Raw genomic sequence first — 20,264 nt, 5'->3', positions numbered from 1 at the left:
CAGCTGCCCATCCCAACCCCGTCCCCAGTTACGATCATCAAAAAGTGTCTCAAGACATTACCAAAGGTTCTTTGGGGAGCTGGGGGGCAAAACCTCCTAGTTGAGGATCACTGGCTTCAGGGCAATACAATCACTCATTTAGGCTGAAGATGAAGAAGGAATTGTGAATTATATTGGATTCTTATATTCACTGGCTTTCCATTCCACTAAATGACAAATGAAAAACCAGTAGGGTTAAAAAACAAAATTGGAAAAGGAGATTTTTTGAGGATGTATAATGCATCTAAATTCACAGCTTTCCAGTAGTGGTAAACATAATTCTAAGGTTGAACTATCACCCAACAGTGAAGCAGACTTTTTAAAATTATGATATAATGCCTACATTATTTTATTTAGTTTATCATTTAAATTAAATACTGAATTCTACAACCATATGCTAAATTTAATTTTAAAAATATATAATACATGTACCACCCACACAGATTTTTTTTTTTTTTTTTAAGGAGAGCATGGTGCTAGAAAAGAGTATTATCTGTCTGGCTTTAGCAACATATAGTACTTTTAGGCTATAAAATATTTCTTAACAATATGATTACAAATTTTAAGAAATACCATCTAGGAACTATAAACTACACATCCAGTTTCTAAAAGTTCACACAATGTCAAACAATAAATTTTTTCATATAATAGAAAACACGTTTACTTGGGTAATGTAGACTGCTGATATTTGAAATAACGCTCCAGATGATTAACTCCCAGTCAGATACACTAATGGCACTTTCTTACTGCTTTTTTTTTTGAGAGGGCATCTCTCATATTTATTTATCAAATGGTTGTTAACAAAAATAAAATTCTGTATAGGGGAGTCAATGAGCAATGTACAATCATTAATCCACCCCCAGCCTGATTCTCGTCAGTCTCCAATCTTCTGAAGCATAACGAACAACTTCTTACATGGTGAACAAATTCTTACATAATGAATAAGTTCTTACATGGTGAACAGTACAAGGGCAGTCATCACAAAACTTTCGGTTTTGATCGCTCATTATGAACTATAAACAATCAGGTCAAATATGAATATTTGTCTGATTTTTATACTTGATTTATATGTGAATCCCACATTTCTCCCTTTATTATTATTATTATCATTATTTTAAATAAAATTCTGAAGTGGTAGGTAGATGCAAGATAAAGGTAGAAAACATAGTTTAGTGTTGTAAGAGAGCAAATGTAGATGATCAGGTGTGTGCCTGAAGACTATGTGTTAATCCAAGCTAGACAAGGGCAATAAAACATCCACGGATGCAGAAGATTTCTCTCAAAACAGGGGGGGTGAGGTTATAAACCTCACCTCTGTTGATCCCCAATTTCTCACCTGATGGCCCCCCTGCAACTGTGCCTGTCTTAGGTTGTTCCTCCCTTGAGGAATCTTACCCGTCTCTGGCTAACCAGTCATCTTCCAGGGCCATACAGGGAAATGTAAAGTTGGTAAGTGAGAGAGAAGCCTTATTGTTTGAAAAGGTTAGCTTTTTACTTCTTTGCAGATTTATGCCCTGTGGCTTCTATGCCCAGCATTTGTCTTGAGGTATCTTTAACACTTGGAGGAATTATGATACTTGGTGAATTTGATATGAGGCACGAATTCTATTTAAGGGTTGTAATTAGGAAGGAAGAGAAAAGCTATAGAAGTAGCAGATGGAAGAAAACATGGGAAGATTGATTATTTCTTTGACATATCTTCTTGTAGAGTAACTTAAGCATGTATAGGTTTTAAACTACTAATTAAATTGTGCACACACATTAACATAATAGGAATACAGTTACATAACCAAAGCAGATCTATAATTACCAGCCATCTCCAGTGAAGCCAAGAAAACCAGTTAGGCACCCTGGGCATTTGTGAAAATTTGTCTATGATATAATGGATATTGTCCAACTGTACTTGAACAGTCTGAGAGAAACCAGACAAATTAAAACAAACCATTCCTGGGAACTGTTCACATCCCATATGTTCTTTTAACAGTAGATAGTCTGTAGTTGTAAGATTTTGAAGTGCTACAACTTGCACTTTTCCTAATTCTTGGTTGAGTTCCAACAGTATAGATCCAGTCAAATTTGTTGTTTTACTATATGCACAGGCCAGCTTAGATATCTCCTTCTTCATTTCAATGGCAAGTCCAGGAACCGGTGGGATGAATGCAGCCACAACTGCAGCATCGCCTGGATCTTTGTTGAGGATTTTTGATGATCAACTTCTGGTATGACTCTTCCAAAGAGTGCTGATATTGGAAGTTCTTCTTCATATCGTATCTTAGTTCATTTTCTGGGTAGCCAAATTAGGCTTTGATCCTCTGTATAAACACAAACAGACCCTTTGCCCACACTTTGATATGCCCTTTATACCATTGTGTAGAACTCATTGGAGGTCACCACACAGGAACTGCTTTTTTTTTTTTAAGAGAAAGGAATATTATCAGAAAAGTGTACCTCCATAGCCGATCATCTGACACCCTTTAAGTGATCAAAATTAAGGATATTTAAAGCATGCATTAATCATTGATTTACAGTTAGTTTTATCCTATCAGGGAGTAATCCCCTTTCTCTTTCATTCTTTTTTTTCTTTTTTTTTTTGTTATATTTAATCTACACTTACATGAAGAATATTATGTTTAATAGGCTCTCCCCTATACCAGTTCCCACCCATAAACCCCCCTACAGTCACTGTTCATCAGCACAGCAAAATGCCATACCATCACTACTTGTCTTCTCTATCTTGTACAGCCCTCCCCTTTCTCCCACCCCCCCATGCATGTTAATCTTAATTCCTCTCTTCTTCTTCCCCCCTTATCCCTCCCTACCCTCCCATCCTCCCCAGTCCCTTTCCCTTTGGTACCTGTTAGTCCATTCTTGGGTTCTGTGATTCAGCTGCTGTTTTGTTCCTTCAGTTTTTCCTTTGTTCTTATACTCCACAGAGGAGTGAAATCATTTGGTATTTCTCTTTCTCAGCTTGGCTTATTTCACTGAGCATAATAACCTCCAGGTCCATCCATGTTGCTGCAAATGGTAAGATTTGCCCTCTTCTTATGGCTGAGTAGTATTCCATTGTGTATATGTACCACATCTTCTTTATCCATTCATCTACCGATGGACATTTAGGTTCCAATTCTTGGCTATTGTAAATAGTGCTACGATAAACATAGGGATGCATCTGACTTTCTCAAACTTGATTGCTGCATTCTTAGGGTAAATTCCTAGGAGTGCAATTCCTGGGTCAAATGGTAAGTCTGCTTTGAGCATTTTGATGAACCTCCATACTGCTTTCCACAATGGTTGAACTAATTTACATTCCCACCAGCAGTGTAGGAGGGTTCCCCTTTCTCCACAGCCTCGCCAACATTTGTTGTTGTTGGTCTTTTGGATGGCAGCCATCCTTACTGGTGTGAGGTGATACCTCATTGTAGTTTTAATTTGCATTTCTCTGATAATTAGTGATGTGGAGCATCTTTTCATGTCTGTTGGCCATCTGTATTTCTTTTTTGGAGAACTGTCTGTTCAGTTCCTCGGCCCATTTTTTAATTGTATTATTTGATTTTTGTTTGTTGAGGCGTGTGAGCTCTTTATATATTTTGGACATCAAGCCTTTATCGTATCTGTCATTTACAAATATATTCTCCATACTGTAGAGTTCCTTTTTGTTCTATTGATGGTGTCTTTTGCTGTACAGAAGCTTTTCAGCTTAATATAGTCCCACTTGTTCATTTTTGCTGTTGTTTTCCTTGCCCGGGGAGATATGTTCAAGAAGAGGTCACTCATGTTTATGTCTAAGAGGTTTTTGCTTATGTTTTTTTCCATGAGTTTAATGGTTTCGTGACTTACATTCACGTCTTTGATCCATTTTGAATTTACTTTTGTATATGGGGTTAGACAATGGTCCAGTTTCATTCTCCTACATGTAGCTGTCCAGTTCTGCCAGCACCATCTGTTGAAGAGACTGTCATTTCCCCATTGTATGTCCATGGCTCCTTTATCAAATATTAATTGACCACATATGTTTGAGTTAATGTCTCTAGTCTCTAATCTGTTCCACTGGTCTGTGGCTCTGTTCTTGTGCTAGTACCAAATTGTCTTGATTACTATGGCTTTGTAGTAGAGCTTGAAGTTGGGGAGTGAGATCCCCCCTACTTTATTCTTCTTTCTCAGGATTGCTCTGGCTATTCGGGGTCTTTGGTGTTTCCATATGAATTTTTGAATTATTTGTTCCAGTTCATTGAAGAATGTTGCTGGTAATTTGATAGGGATTGCATCAAATCTGTATATTGCTTTGGGCAGGATGGCCATTTTGACGATATTGATTCTTCCTAGCCACGAGCATGGGATGAGTTTCCATTTGTTAGTGTCCCCTTTAATTTCTCTTAAGAGTGACTTGTAGTTTTCAGAGTATAGGTCATTCACTTCTTTGGTTCGATTTATTCCTAGGTATTTTATTCTTTTTGATGCAACTGTGAATGGAATTGTTTTCCTGATTTCTCTTTCTATTGGTTCATTTTTAGTGTATAGGAGAGCTACAGATTTCTGTGTGTTAATTTTGTATCCTGCAACTTTGCTGTATTCTGATATCAGTTCTAGTAGTTTTGGGGTGGAGTCTTTAGGGTTTTTTATGTACAATATCATGTCATCTGCAAATAGTGACAGTTTAACTTTTTCTTTACCAATCTGGATTCCTTGTATTTCTTTGTTTTGTCTGATTGCCGTGGCTAGGACCTCCAGTACTATGTTAAATAGCAGTGGGGAGAGTGGACATCCCTGTCTAGTTCCCGATCTCAGAGGAAAAGCTTTCAGCTTCTTGCTGTTCAGTATAATGTTGGCTGTGGCCTTATCATAGATGGCCTTTATTATGTTGAGGTACTTGCCCTCTAATCCCATTTTGCTGAGAATTTTTATAATGAATGGATGTTGAATTTTGTCAAATGCTTTTTCAGCATCTATGGAGATGATCATGTGGTTTTTGTCTTTCTTCTTGTTGATGTGGTGGATGATGTTGATGGACGTTTGAATGTTGTACCATCCTTGCATCCCTGGGATGAATCCCACTTGGTCATGGTGTATGATCCTTTTGATATACTTTTGAATTCGGTTTCCTAATATTTTATTAAGTATTTTGCATCTACATTCATCAGGCATATTGGTCTGAAATTTTCTTTTTTGATGGGGTCTTTGCCTGGTTTTTGTATTAGGGTGATGTTGGCTTCATAGAATGAGTTTGGGAGTATTCCCTCCTCTTCTATTTTTTGGAAAACTTTAAGGAGAATGGGTATTATGTCTTCTCTGTCTGTGTGTCTGATAAAATTCCGAGGTAAATTCGTCAGGCCCGGGTCCTTTGTTCTTGGTTAGTTTTTTGATTACCGTTTCAATTTCTTTGCTTGTAATTGGTTTGTTTAGCTTTTGTGTTTCTTCCTTGGTCAGTCTTGGAAGGTTGTATTTTTCTAGGAAGTTGTCCATTTCTTCTAGGTTTTCCAGCTTCTTAGCGTATAGGTTTTCATAGTAGTCTTTAATAATTCTTTGTATTTCTGTGGAGTCTGTCATAATTTTTCCATTCTCATTTCTGATTCTGTTGATGTGTGTTGATTCTATTTTTCTCTTAATAAGTTTGACTAGAGGCTTATCTATTTTGTTTATTTTCTCAAAGAACCAGCTCTTGGTTTCATTGATTTTTGCTATTGTTTTATTCTTCTCAATTTTGTTTATTTCTTCTCTGATCTTTATTATGTCCCTCCTTCTGCTGACTTTAGGCCTCATTTGTTCTTCTTTTTCCAATTTTGATAATTGTGATGTTAGACTATTCATTTGGGATTGTTCTTCCTTCTTCAAGTGTGCCTGCATCACTATATACTTTCCTCTTAGGACTGCTTTCGCTGCGTCCCACAGAAGTTGGGGCTTTGTGTTGTTGTTGTCATTTGTTTCTATATATTCCTTGATCTCTATTTTAATTTGTTCATTGATTCATTGATTATTTAGGAGCATGTTGTTAAGCCTCCATGTGTTTGTGAGCCTTTCTGTTTTCTTTGTAGAATTTATTTCTACTTTTATAACTTTGTGGTCTGAAAAATTGGTTGGTAGAATTTCAATATTTTGAATTTTGCTGAGGCTCTTTTTGTGGGCTAGTATGTGGTCTATTCTGGAGAATGTCCCATGTGCAGTTGAGAAGAATGTATATCCTATTGCTTTTGGATGTAGAGTTCTATAGATGTCTCTTAGGTCCATCTGCTCTATTTTGTTGTTCAGTGCTTCTGTGTCCTTATTTTCTGCCCGGTGGATCTATCCTTTGGGGTGAGTGGTGTGTTGAAGTCTCCTAAAATGAATGCATTGCAGTCTATTTCCCCCTTTAGTTCTGGTAGTATTTGTTTCACATATGCTGGTGCTCCTGTGTTGGGTGCATATATATTTAGAATGGTTATATGCTCTTGTTGGACTGAACCCTTTATCATTATGTAGTGTCCTTCTTTATCTCTTGTTACTTTCTTTGTTTTGAAGTCTATTTTGTCTGATATTAGCACTGCAACCCCTGCTTTCTTTTCGCTGTTGTTTGCATGAAATATGTTTTTCCATCCCTTGACTTTTAGTCTGCAAATATCTTTGGGTTTGAGGTGAGTTTCTTGTAAGCAGCATATAGATGGGTCTTGCTTTTTTATCCATTCTATTACTCTGTGTCTTTTGATTGGTGCATTCAGTCTATTTACATTTAGGGTGACTATTGAAAGATATGTACTTATTGCCATTGCAGGCTTTAAATTCGTGGTTACCAAAGGTTCAAGGTTAGCCTCTTTAGTATCTCACTGACTAACTTAGCTCACTTATTGAGATGTTATATACACTGTCTGGAGATTCTTTTCTTCTCTCCCTTCTTATTCCTCCTCCTCCATTCTTCATATGTTGGGTGTTCTGTGCTCTTTCTAGGAGTGCTCCCATCTAGAGCAGTCCCTGTAAGATGCCCTGTAGAGGTGGTTTGTCGGAAGCAAATTCCCTTAGCTTTTGCTTGTCTGGGAATTGTTTAATCCCGCCTTCATATTTAAATGATAGTTGTGCTGGATACAGTATCCTTGGTTCAAGGCCCTTCTTTTTCATTGCATTAAATATATCATGCAATTCTCTTCTGGCCTGTAGGGTTTCTGTCGAGAAGTCTGATGTTAGACTGATGGGTATTCCTTTATAGGTGACCTTTTTCTCTCTAGCTGCCTTTGAAACTCTTTCCTTGTCTTTGATCTTTTCCATTTTAATTATTATGTGTCTTGGTGTTGTCATCCTTGGATCCTTTTTGTTGGGGGTTCTGTGTATTTCCGTGGTCTGTTCAATTATTTCCTCCCCCAGTTTGGGGAAGTTTTCAGCAATTATTTCTTCCAAGATACTTTCCGTCCCTTTTCCTCTCTCTTCTTCTTCTGGTACCCCTATAATACGGATATTGTTCCTTTTGGATTGCTCACACAGTTCTCTTAATATTGTTTCATTCCTGGAGATCCTTTTATCTCTCTCTATGTCAGCTTCTATGCGTTCCTGTTCTCTGGTTTCAATTCCATCAACGGCCTCTTGCATCCTATCCATTCTGCTTATAAACCCTTAAAGAGTTTGTTTCATTTCTGTGATCTCCTTTCTGGCATCTGTGTTCTCCCTCTGGACTTCATCCCATTTCTCTTGCGTATTTCTCTGCATCTCTGTCAGCATGTTTATGATTCTTATTTTGAATTCTTTTTCAAGAAGACTGGTTAGGTCTGTCTCCTTCTCTGGTGTTGTCTCTGTGATCTTTGTCTGCCTGTAGCTTTGCCTTTTCATGGTGATAGGAATAGTTTGCAGAGCTGGGACTAGTGACAGCTGGAAGAACCTCCCTTCTTGTTGGTTTGTGGCCCTCCTCTCCTGGGAGAACAGCGACCTCTAGTGGCTTGTGCTGGGTAGCTGTGTGCAGACAGGGTTTCTGCTTCCTGCCCGGCTGCTATGGAGTTAATCTCCGCTGTTGCTGTGGGCGTGGCCTGGCTCGGGCAGCTGCTCCAAAATGGTGGAGTCGCGTTGGAGCAGGAGCTGCTGGGAGGCTATTTACCTCTGTAAGGGGCCTCCATGCCCCCTGCAGCCCAGGGAATTAGAGTGCCCAGAGATCCCTGGATTCCCTACCTCTGGACTAAGTGTCCCGCCCTGCCCCTTTAAGACTTCCAAAAAGCACCTGCCAAAACAGAACAATGACCACAAAAAGAAAAAAAAAAAATGTCCACTTGTTTTTCTTTATTCTCCGGCGCCAGCCTTGGGCACTGCTCACCGGTCTTGCTGCCCTGTTTCCCTAGTATTGGGGTCCGTATCCCTTTAAGACTTCCAAAAAGCGCTCGCCAAAACAAAAGAACAGCAACAACAACAACAACAAAAATGGCCGCTCACTTTTCTTTTGTTCTCTGGCGCCGGCCTCCAATACCCTCTCGCCGGTCTTGGTGCCCTGTTTCCCTAGTATTGGGGTCCCTGTCCCTTTAAGTCTTCCAAAAAGCACTCGCCAGAACAAAACAACAACAACAACAAAAAAAGGATGGCCGCTTGCTTTTCTTTTGTCCTCCAGCACTGACCTCCGGTACCCACTCACCGTTCTTGCTGCCCTGTTTCCCTAGTATCCAGGGCCCTGGTGCATGCACTGTGCGCTCTGGCCCAGATGGCTGGGGCTGGGTGTTCAGCAGTCCTGTGCTCCATCTCCCTCCCGCTCTGCCTGCTCTTCTCCCGCCGGGAGCTGGGGGGAGGGGCACTCGGGTCCCGCCAGGCCGGGGCTCGTATCTTATCCCCTCTGCAATGCGCTGCGTTCTCACAGGTGTTGATGTGGTCTGGATGTTGTCCTGTGTCCTCTGGTCTCTATTTTAGGAAGAGTTGTCTTTGTTTTATTTTCATAGATATATGTGGTTTTGGGAGGAGATTTCTGCTGCTCTACTCACGCCACCATCTTGGCTCCGCCCCCTCACCACCCACCCAGATTTAACAACATTTGGTCATATATGCTTCATATATATTTCTTTCTTGGTTTTTGTTTTGTTTTGTTTTGTTTATGAGCTTGTAGTTACACCTACAGTGTCCATTTACCTTATCCTCATATGGCCCCTTCGTACCCATGAGAATGTAACCAGTAACCTTAGTATGGTAGATAATCTTCCTGAGTATGTCTTTATTTTATACTTTGACTCTGTGTATTTTTTTTTTAGTCATGGCAACATATGGTGCTGGGTTCTTGGTGTTTTGTGTGTTTTTACATAAATAACATCTCTGTGTGCATATTTTTACATTTTATATTTCATTGCATTTTATATTCACAAGATTTACTCATGTTGGCTTAGATGGTTATTTGCGTATGTAAGTACAATGTAATACTGTGAAGCAATTAAAATGAATGTGCTAGTTTAATCACTTAAAAATAGCACAGCTACAGACAAAATAAGGAAAATGTATAAGCTGTTTAGTCCACTTATGGCTGCTCCATAGGCAGTTAGCCAAGCATAAAGATGCCAGAGTTGAAAATACTTGATCTGTTGATGACCTTGACACATACAGGAAAAACTGAATCATAGGGAAATATACAGCTTCAATTTTTTTTTGTCCAAGGGCAAACAATAGCTTCCTAGAATCTGAATGAGAAACAGCAGTCAGAAGGCCATAGTACCTGGGTGGCCAGAAAACCCAGGCTCCTCTCATGGGATCAGAGGCCTGGTGAGCCTTTCCCGTGGTCTAGCCAGCTTTGGAAGAGAAGTACATGATAAAACTCCTGGGAAGGCCCCCTGCACCTGTGCGTGTAACCCTGAGCCGTCATGTAGCCTCAAGCTGGTCTGTCTTTGCGGGAAAGAGCCTGTATATGAAGCTCAGGGACAGCAGGCATTATAGGGTCTCTGAGAGCCAGGCACCTTCATGGGTGGAAGGGACAGGGGCCTTAGAGGGACAAGCATATTGACCATTGCTCCAGGGACACTGCACTACAAGAGGTGGAAATACACTGAAAGGAAGGAAACAAGCCCCATGGTCTTGATTGGAGGCCATATCATTTCAAGCTGGGGGTCCAGGCCAACAGACATGGACAACTGCAGCAGAGCCTGTTCTTGAGCCACATCAGGACCATGCCCATGGTGGATGGCACCTAGAGTAAGCTGAAGGCCCAGTTTGTCCACTGATGTGTGCTTGAGTGAGTCGCTATTGTTTTATGTTTTATTGCCATTAATTTGGCCCATGCTCTTTGGTTTATACAGCTGGTAGGACCTGAGAGATCACCTAAAACTCTCAAAATCAAGTTTTGGTGGGCATTTCTTTAGATGTGGCAAAGTTCTTTGAAAAATGAACCTTTGATTTAAAGTTCAAGAAAACTGATAGGCCCAAAAAGATTCCCTTAGCAATTTCTGTTATGCTGATTAGATAACTCACTGTTAATATTTTAGTGGCAATAAGGAACACAATCTCATAATTCTCAATTTAAGACCTGTATCTTCTAAAATGAAACTATGATGCATTATTAGTTTGGGTTCTCTACAAAAGCAGAATCTGAGACAATGGCTTTCATGTTGTTGGTTTAATTAGGGAGTGTTATCAAGGAATAGGAAGGCAAGAATGTACAAAGTGGTAAGGAAGAAGGTTAGGTCAAAGCAAACGTGCCTTATCAAATTAGTCACCACCTCAATCCTGCCAAGAGCTCCCCAGGTGCATTATAAGATTGTCTACGGAAGAGATCAACCTATGGGCTTCTCTCCCATGAGTGAAGGATGGTAACTCCATCCCACTCGCAGGAGGTGTGTGCATGAGCTCTGAGCAGATTTCTGCAAAAATGTCATGCACAAGAGAAAACCTAGGTGGAAAGCTTGAGATTCCTGATACAATCGAAATAAAGAGCCCTCTGTGTACCCCTCCACCAAGCAGTTTGTCACAGCAGTGGCAGGAATAAAATGTGGACACAGGGAATATGAGAGGCATGGCACAAGAGGTTTTCTAGTACAGACGTGGAATTCCAAAACTTGAATTGCAAATTACAAAGATGTGATTATTGATGTTGGTCAGAGGCTTAAACTTCAATAGGCATCTTCATCTTAAAAAAAACTTTATCTTGAGATGGAGCATTTTTTATCTTGTTCAGTCTAAAATAGTCTTTACAAAGGAGATTGGCAGTAGATCAATTTTGGTTTAAGACATTCTTGAATTGCAGTGATTTTGATTTTGGAGGGAACAGAGGGTGGTGGTAGTATTGTGTTAGTTAAGGTACATGTTACAGAAAGTACGAATTTGCAGGAAAGATCTGAATAGGCTTAATAGTAATAATTTTTGCATAGTTGGCAATCAGGCTCTCAATGAATAGAGTAGATCTTATCTTGAACCAGGAGCATTCAGAAGCTAAGTCTATCAAATTACCATCAAGAGTGCTAGTAGTGAGATAGAAGCCTGTAACTATGAAGAGAACATATTACTTATATTCTGCATATTCAACTTTCTACAGGTAGAGTTCAAAGAATCACACTTTTCATTTTCTTTCCATAAGGCACCTGTGATCCAAGAGATGTGGTTCAAAATGCATGTAAGTACCTCCAATGTCCCACCTGCTTTCCTGTTTAATTTAAAATTGGCCAAGTGCAGTTAATCAGGGTAGAAAAAAAAGAAAACATGAAAAGAAATAAAATTTGGCTACATTTAAATAGTTCTGAATAATGATGCTAAGTTTTGTTGCTAACCCAGCAAATATGTTGATCAATATTGTGCAGAACCAAATGTAGCAGACTCTGAGTCAAATGCTATTTCAGAATACTTCATTATTTTTGCCAGCCTTTTGCAGTGCTCAAAATGGGAAATGTTTAAAATGGTATCAGATACAGCAACGTTTTTGTTTGGCCTTGAGTATAACTGAGAATTCTGGGAAAAGTGAGAAGTCTGGGAAATTCATCTCAAGTTTGGCATAATAAAAGACAAAAGTTGTTACTTATTTTCTCATCTATAACTATTTCCTTTATTCTCAGTAAAGTAAAAATTAAACCAGTGTTCAGATGATTTTAGACTTTTAGTTGGTTTTAAAATAATGATCGCACACAGTGATGCACTAAAACAGCCCCAGTTAAAAATCTTATTAAAGTAAACTTTATAGTAGATTAATCACTGGCATTTAAACATAGTACTTACACTCCACTTGTTAAACTATTGATAGCCAAAATGTATCATTCCTGTGATCAAATCTATTCCTGAAATGAGGAACATAGACCTTTTTTAGTCGGTGTATTTTATCACACAAATAATTGTTAGTATATATTGTGTGGGATGCAATTAATTACACTATAATATCCATCATTATATATTATATATAATTATGCATTATAATTTTTGTATTATAATACAATTCTAATTATACCAGTGTCATCATTAACATCTTTTTCTTCTGTCATGACTTTCTATCTAATTTTCAAAAGAAGGGTTTTTTTTTAAGTTGATATTTAATTTAAAATAAAAAGACTTTCAAAACATTGAGCAAATGTCAGTAATTTTGAGAGACTGAAGATCGATCACGGATATATTTTTCAGGGAAATGGCTTATGCCAGGTAGAAATATACAGTCTAACAATTACCTATATCTTTTTGATATAAGTCTTTTCTCCTCAGACATTCCTACCCATTTAGGAGCTTCATTAATTTGGAGGATTCAATGTTTTCTTCCTCAAGGAAAGTAAGGCATGATTTAATTTTCAAAGTTCAAAGTAATATTATTTTATAAAAATAGGTAGATTTAATGTTTTTGGGTTTGCTTTTATTTAGATGCTTTATCCAAATGACATCCCCGTTAACCTGCTATTCTATTAAGAAATGCCAGTTTTCAAGATTGCTAACAAATCAAGAATGCTAGGATTGAATATTTAAGAAAACTGAAAATATTTTAAATAAATATAAGAATAGAGAAAATGCCATTCTGAGTAAGTGCCATTTTCTATCCAGTCTAGCATTCAGACTGAGGAGGGCATCAAAGAATTTGGAGTTTGTTTTTCCAAGTGTCAAACTGAAAATCCACAGGTGTACTTTAAAATACCCATGGCATTCTTAGTGACTTATTAAGTCTCCGCTCCAAAAATATTTTCTAAACCAATTTACCTCCCAGTAGTTCTTCTTCTGTCTTCTTTTTCTTCTTCTTATAATTATTATTATTATTACACATATTCTGGCTGGAAGCAATTTCAATGCATTTCTTTCTTTTACTGTTAAATATCAAGTATCATTGTTAATAAGGCCTTTGGTACATCCTCTTGTGCCTAAAGCAGTGATGAGTTGAGCTTCTATGGTGTGTGCTTAAGAGAGATTTTGTTTTGTTTTGTTTTATTTCTGCTTATTAGAGGTAAAATAGGAAAAAAAAGGTAGTGCTTTAAAAGTTTACCTTAAGAACCCCCTGTCACCAATCAGGTTCTATTGAACTGGGGTGATCTGGAAGAGCTGCCCCTAAAATTTATACCTAGAACTTCTGCGAACTTCCCAAGCCTCTATTCTTGACATATAAGGCTCCACAGATCTAAGTACAAGTATGTTGAAGAAGTTCCCAGAAGAAAGACAAAGTTAGTCTTCCTTGACAATTTCCTGTTACAATAAAAAAGAATTGACGGCAAACAGTTTTAACACATTCGCTGGAAAGATGTGTCATATATAGAGAGAATAAATGCAAGACCTTCTAGAGAATTTACAAATATCTATGAAAACCTACTTATCACTGATTTGTTACTGTAAAGACCAAGTGTAAGAATAAAATCTGGAATATAATTCCACAGATATGTGGAAGTCCTTTATTGAAGATTAAATAAATTAAATTAATTCATGTCTAAAATGTCTATTACAGTATCTATAACTGTATCCTCACTATCATATCAAATGTTTACTGAGGATTTACTACATATTAAACATAGTTCTAAGCACTCTATATCATTACCTTTTGCAATACTTACAGAAACGTTATGAAGTTTTCAACTTCATAAAGACATCTACAAAATACCTGCAGCTAACATCATACTTTATGATTGTAAACTAGATGCTTTCCTACTTAGATCAAGTACAAAACACAGATATCCCATTTCACCACTCCTTTTCCTTTCTGAAAATCTTTGCTAATGCAATAAGGAAAAAAAAGGAAATATGAGACATACAGATATAAAGCTGTCTTTGTTGGCCAATGACATGATTGTGTAGAAAATTAAAAGAACTAACTGAAAGGCTCTGGGAACTAGTAAGCAATTTCAGCAGGGTTGCAGGATACAAGGTTAATATATAAAAGCCAATCACTTTCCTGTACACCAGCAACGAACAAGTAGAGTTTGAATTTAAAAATATGATGCCATTTAATGCTCCTCAAAATAAAACAAATACTTAGGTATAAATCTTAACAAAATGTGTATAAGATCTGTATGAGGAAACCTATATAATTCTGATGAATGAAATCAAAGAACTAATTAAATAGAAAGTGCTCTATGCTCATGGATAGGAACATTCAATATTGTCAAAATATCAGTTCTTCCCAACTAGATCTATAGGTTCACTGTAATCCCAATCAAAATTTCAGCAAGTTATTTTATGTGTATCAACAAACTGATTCTGAAGTTTATATGGAAAAGCAAAAGATTCAAAATATCCAGTACAATATTGAAGGAGAAGAACTTGGGAGTTGGAGAACTGATGCTACCCAATTTCAAAACTTCCTATATAAAGGTAGAGTAATTAAGACAGTGTGATATTCATGGAAGAATAGACAAAAAAAAATCAATGGAACAAAATAGAGAGCCCAGAAATAGATCCCCAAAAATGTAGTCAACTAATGTTAGACAAAGGAACAAAGGTAATACAATGAAGTAAAGATACTCTTCAACAAACAGTGCTGGAACAACTAGACATCCACTTGTCAAAAAATGAGTCTATACACAGAACTTAAACTCTTCACGAAAGTTACTTCAAAATCAATCATGATCTAAATCTTTAAAATCTACAAACTTTAAACCCTTAGAAGACAATGTAAGAGAAAACCTAGATGACAGTTGGTTTGGTGATATTGTTTAGCTACAATACATGACACAATCCTTGAAAGAAACACTGATAAGCTGGACATCATTAAAATTAAAAACTTCTGCTCTGTGAAAGACAATGCCAAAAGAATTTGAAGACATGCCAGACACTGGAAAAAAATATTTGCAAAACACACATTGGATAAAAGATTTTTATCTAAAATATATAAAGAAGTCTTAAAACTCAACAGAGAAAATAAAGAACTCCTTTTAAAAAACAATACAAAGACCTTGGCAGACACTTCAATAATAAAGATCCAGGGGACAAACAAGCATATGAAAAGATGCTCCACAGCATATAGCATTAGGAGAATGTGAATTAAAGCAATACATACCTATTGAAATGGTTAAAATCCAGAACACTGACAACACCAAATGCTGATGAACTCTCATACATTGCTGGCAGGAATGCAAAATGGCACAATCATTTCAGAAGACAGTTTGGCAGTTTCTTACAAAACTAAACATAATCATACCATACTATTCAACAATGATGTTCCTTGGTATTAACTCAAAGGAGTTGAAAACTTGTCCACACAAAAACCTACACATGGATGTTTATAACAACTTTGTTCATGATTGCCAAAACTTGAAAGTAACCAAGATGTTCTTCAATAGATGAATAGATAAGTAAACTGTGGTATATCCAGAGAATGGAATACCATTCAGCACTAAAAATAATGAACATTCAAGTCATGAAAATACACGGAGAAAATTTGAATGTTTATTACTAGAAGACAATTTGAAAAGGCTACCTACTGTATGATTCCAACTATATGACATTCTCAAAGACAAACTATGGAGATAGTAAAAAGATCAGTGGTTGCCAGGAGTTAGGGAAATGAGTAGGTAAAACATACAGGATTTTTAGAGCAATGAAAATACTCTTTATCATATTTAATGATAGATATATGTCATTATGCATTGTTCTAAATGCATAGAATATACAGCACCAAGAGTAAGTGATAATATAAACTATAACCTTTGGGGTAATTATGATGTGTCAATATAGGCTCACCCTTGGTAATGAATGTGCCATTCCAGGAAGTAATATTGATAATGGGGGAGGCTATACATGTGCCAAGGGGTACTCTCCTCTCAATCTTGCTGTAAACCTAAAATTGCTTTAAAAAATAAAAAATAAAGTATTAAAAAATCCGTGAGTTAAGTTCTCCTATCTCCAATGTGCAGATGATATACTTAAAAATTTTTGCAACTAAAAATATACAAATTATAAATTGAAAGATTAATATAGATATAGATAGATATTACATAGCTACATATTAGATACTGATTGAAAAGTGAACAACTGTGTAAATTATATCAAATGATACATCATTTTCTAGGCTACTAACCAAGATTACAAAGAGCCTCTGGCCATAGACAATGTTTCTACAAAGAACAGTATTTCTGTGATATGTAGAATTATACATATCATTAGATATGAGGGTTTGTAAAACATTTAATTGCAGTGATTTTTATGTGAGGAAGCATCTCCCTATTACCAACCTCTATTCACTGAACTTGTAGGAAATCCCGATTCAGGACTGAGAGGTGAACAAACTGATAAGGCTTAGAGGACATTTTCATTTCAAAATTAACTCCTACTGTGATTCTCAGTAAGATTTATCACCAAAATTTGATGGAATAAGATGTATATTTGCTTAGAATATGATAATATCTGAGTTCATTTAATAATAGTACAAGACCAAACAATTTGAAAGTAGCACCCTCTGTCAAAAAGGTATGTGCCTGCATTAAAATGTAAAGAAAGTGTTATGAGGGAAATTTGAGAATGAATAAATGGATTAAATATATTGATGTTTACTTTATAGACAACCCATTCAGGTTGTGGCCTTGAAAAATGTTTTCAAAATGTATATTGCAAGGTGCACTCAGGGGCAAAATTCAGTAGAGATATCCAATTCAGTAGAGTATATCCATGTAAAAATACCACTTGACAGTTGACATTTTCCTGAAGACTGCTGGCTTTGGTGACAGTTTCATCTTTCATGAGATTAAGAAAGCAATGAGTGTATTTACTATGTGAACTTAACTGTGATCAATGACATGATTGTTGAACTAGTAGTGTTCTCAGAAAAAGGTGGCCATTGTCATGCTGAAGATTAATAGAGATGTAAAAGGGAAGCCAGAGTCATTCTTAGTTTACAAAACTCATCCTAGGGACATGATTTACTAAGAGCTTCTAAACTGTGCTACCTATTTCAGCAACTTGTAGCTTCCACTCAGCTAACATCATTTTTATCATGTTCTTAGTGCTATGTAAGAAAAAAAAATGAGAAGAGTTTTGAATAATTGTCTCCTTTTCGAGCCTAAATTATACTTAAACTGTTTCAGATCAAGTGATTAATCTAATTTTAAAAACATTCCCAACTTTAAAACCCAGTAAATAAAAGAAGACAAACTGGTGGTCTCTTTCATACCAAGCAACTAACAAATCAACAAGCATCTGGTAAATGCCTACTTTATGTTAAGAAATTAATGTAGCTGAAAACATTTATTTCATGATTTCCCATCCTTTTTTTTTCAACTGAGTAACAGTTCTTTAACTTTTCCTCATTTAAATAACTTAAACATATATAATGAAATATTGCACTCTAAATGTATATTTACTTCCAACCTTAAGTTTTACATTTAACCATAGTTAATTGTTTTGCCTTTAAAATGCTTTTCAGATGGTGCAGTGTGTCGTTAATAAGTTAGCTTTTCTCTTGGTCACATAGCTGGAGTGGAACACACAGACTCTATGCAGCACGTCTCTCTGGGTGAACATTTAAAAAAAAAAAATCACAACTAGTAGGCAAAAAGCCATTTCCTCTAGTCAGGCTATGGTTATCTTGATCTAGCATGACAAATTGGTGTTCCCAGAGTGGCTGCAAAGTAATCAGACTGTGACAAATGGTTTACTTATAGCAATTTGTTTCCATTTTACTGAAAATTTCCACAGTCTTAAAAAAATAAAAAGATTTGTAATGGTATTTGAACATTGTTGAAAGTGAACAGCTTGCAATGACCAAAGCTGGAATCTAGAATCATTGTGATCACCTGTGAGATGTGACCAGAAACAGGATGTCCTGGGTCATGGATTGCTAGAAGGAAGTCACCCTTCTGTCCATTGATGACAGCACTGAGGGACCCTCTATGCTAGTTAGGGTCCTTGAAGACTGTTCTCATCTTGGATTAGAGGGTCTATGGTACAGACGGTCCCCAGATTATGATTTTTTGACTTTGTTAGGTGCAACAGCGATACAATTCACTAAAACCATACTTCAGATTTTGAATATTGATTTTTTTCCTGGGATAACAATGTGTGGTACAACACTCTCTCAGATGCTGGGCAGTTGCATCAAGCCACACTCCCAGATGATTGTGAGGGTAAACCACTTCTACACTGACAGCCATCCTGTGACTGGACAACCATTTTGCTTTTCACTTTGAGTACAGTATCCAATAAACTACATGAGATATTCAACATTTTACTATAGATTAGGCTTTGTGTTAGATGATTTTGCTCAACTAATGTAAGTGTTCTGAACACATTTAAGGTAGGCTAGGCTAAGCTATGCTATTCAGTAGATTAGGGGTATTAAATGCATTTTCAATGTATGATATTTTCAACTTACAATGGATTTATCAGAATGTAGACCTATCATAAATCATGGGAGATCTATATTTAGTTTAGCACAAGTTATCTTCTTTAAGGGTCTGCCTCAAGCCTGGCAAGATCTATTGTTGCAATTAAGGAACATCCATTTGGGCTTAGATTCTCTACAGCCTGGCTCCCTCCATGTGGAATGGTATTCCCATATCCCTGCCTACTTATTATGATCTTTCAGTAAGTTCTTTTGTTCTTGGTTGGACCCTCCATAGTTGACCACAAACTGATTTGTCCTATGCCCTGATCTGCTTCCTGTGTCTTTTCACTTTAGTGAATCTATGGATGGTCTTCAAGTGTTGCTTTCCAGGTCTTTGGAGAAGAGACTTTCTTCTATCCTACTTTCCTAATGGAAGGGAGGGATAGGGGCATAAAAAGGACAAGGTTTAATGTAAAGATTTAACTCTATACCAGGCAGACATTGAGTAAGGTGATTTGCCTATGTTACCCCATTTCACCTTGTAAAATCAGCATTATTCTTTCCATTTGATAAGTAAATAACATTTAGAAAGTTGAAACAAATTGTTAGAGACTAAGTAACTGTGAAGTCATCCTGTCCACTGCCTCAATACTATGTTTTATTTTTATTTCTAATTCATAGGGGACATGAAGCATTCTTTCTCTTCTGTTGGCCTGTGTTGTGAGTTAATACAAAAATAAAATGTAATAAAACTATGTGTTAGCAGAAAAATAGTTAATAATCTAAAAACTCAATAGAGAGTAAATGATTTCTTAAAGCCACTGCAATGTTAAACTTTAACTCCTACATATCCTATTTAAAGTCACTTATTTTACTTTGTACCTACTTGTATATTTACATTATATTACTCCTTTAATATTGTTGTTCCCACTCTTATCTAAATATGTACTGAAAAAGAAAAATCTCTAAACGAAAAATGTTTTTATTCCTTATAATGTATCTTCATAGGTTTAGTTATAATACTTAGATAGTAACTTTCATGTGTCAGTGTTATTTCCTCATATTTACTGGAAACTTTTTTGCAATACTACAGGGTTTCACTTAACTGAAAACTAAATTAGTCACAGTTCATGATCCTCTTCTGATGTTTTATTTTGGATTCTCTTCTTCCCGAGCTGTTTTATTTCTCACTTAATGATCAAATTATTTTGGGGCCATAATTCATATGACCCCTCTTGTGTGCTTTACTTTGAATTCTAAGAAAGGCTTTCAGATATGTACAACTCTTTGTTTGTCAACAGAAGGAAAAAGGGGGTGGGGTTATTTGGTTTATTTTAAATGAGAAATATTTTATATTTTAATCCCTGATGTAAAAATCAGATGTAAATGTTTCACACAAGACATGGTTTAAGCAACCTATCATGTGTTTAATCACAACCCCCTTGAACAAATGCCATTACTAATCTGATTGTATTTGAATTTATCCTATTATTTAAAAATAATCTTTGCAGTTTAAAATTATAAATATAGTTTCATTGGTCTAAGAAAGTAGGGGAAATAATTAAAGATGCAGATTGATGGAAATGTGTAAGCAATACGTAAAGAAAAATAA

The sequence above is a fragment of the Manis pentadactyla genome, chromosome 6 (assembly GCF_030020395.1).
Source record: "Manis pentadactyla isolate mManPen7 chromosome 6, mManPen7.hap1, whole genome shotgun sequence".
Classification (NCBI taxonomy): Eukaryota; Metazoa; Chordata; class Mammalia; order Pholidota; family Manidae; genus Manis; species Manis pentadactyla.
Note: the sequence above shows the minus strand (reverse complement) of the source record.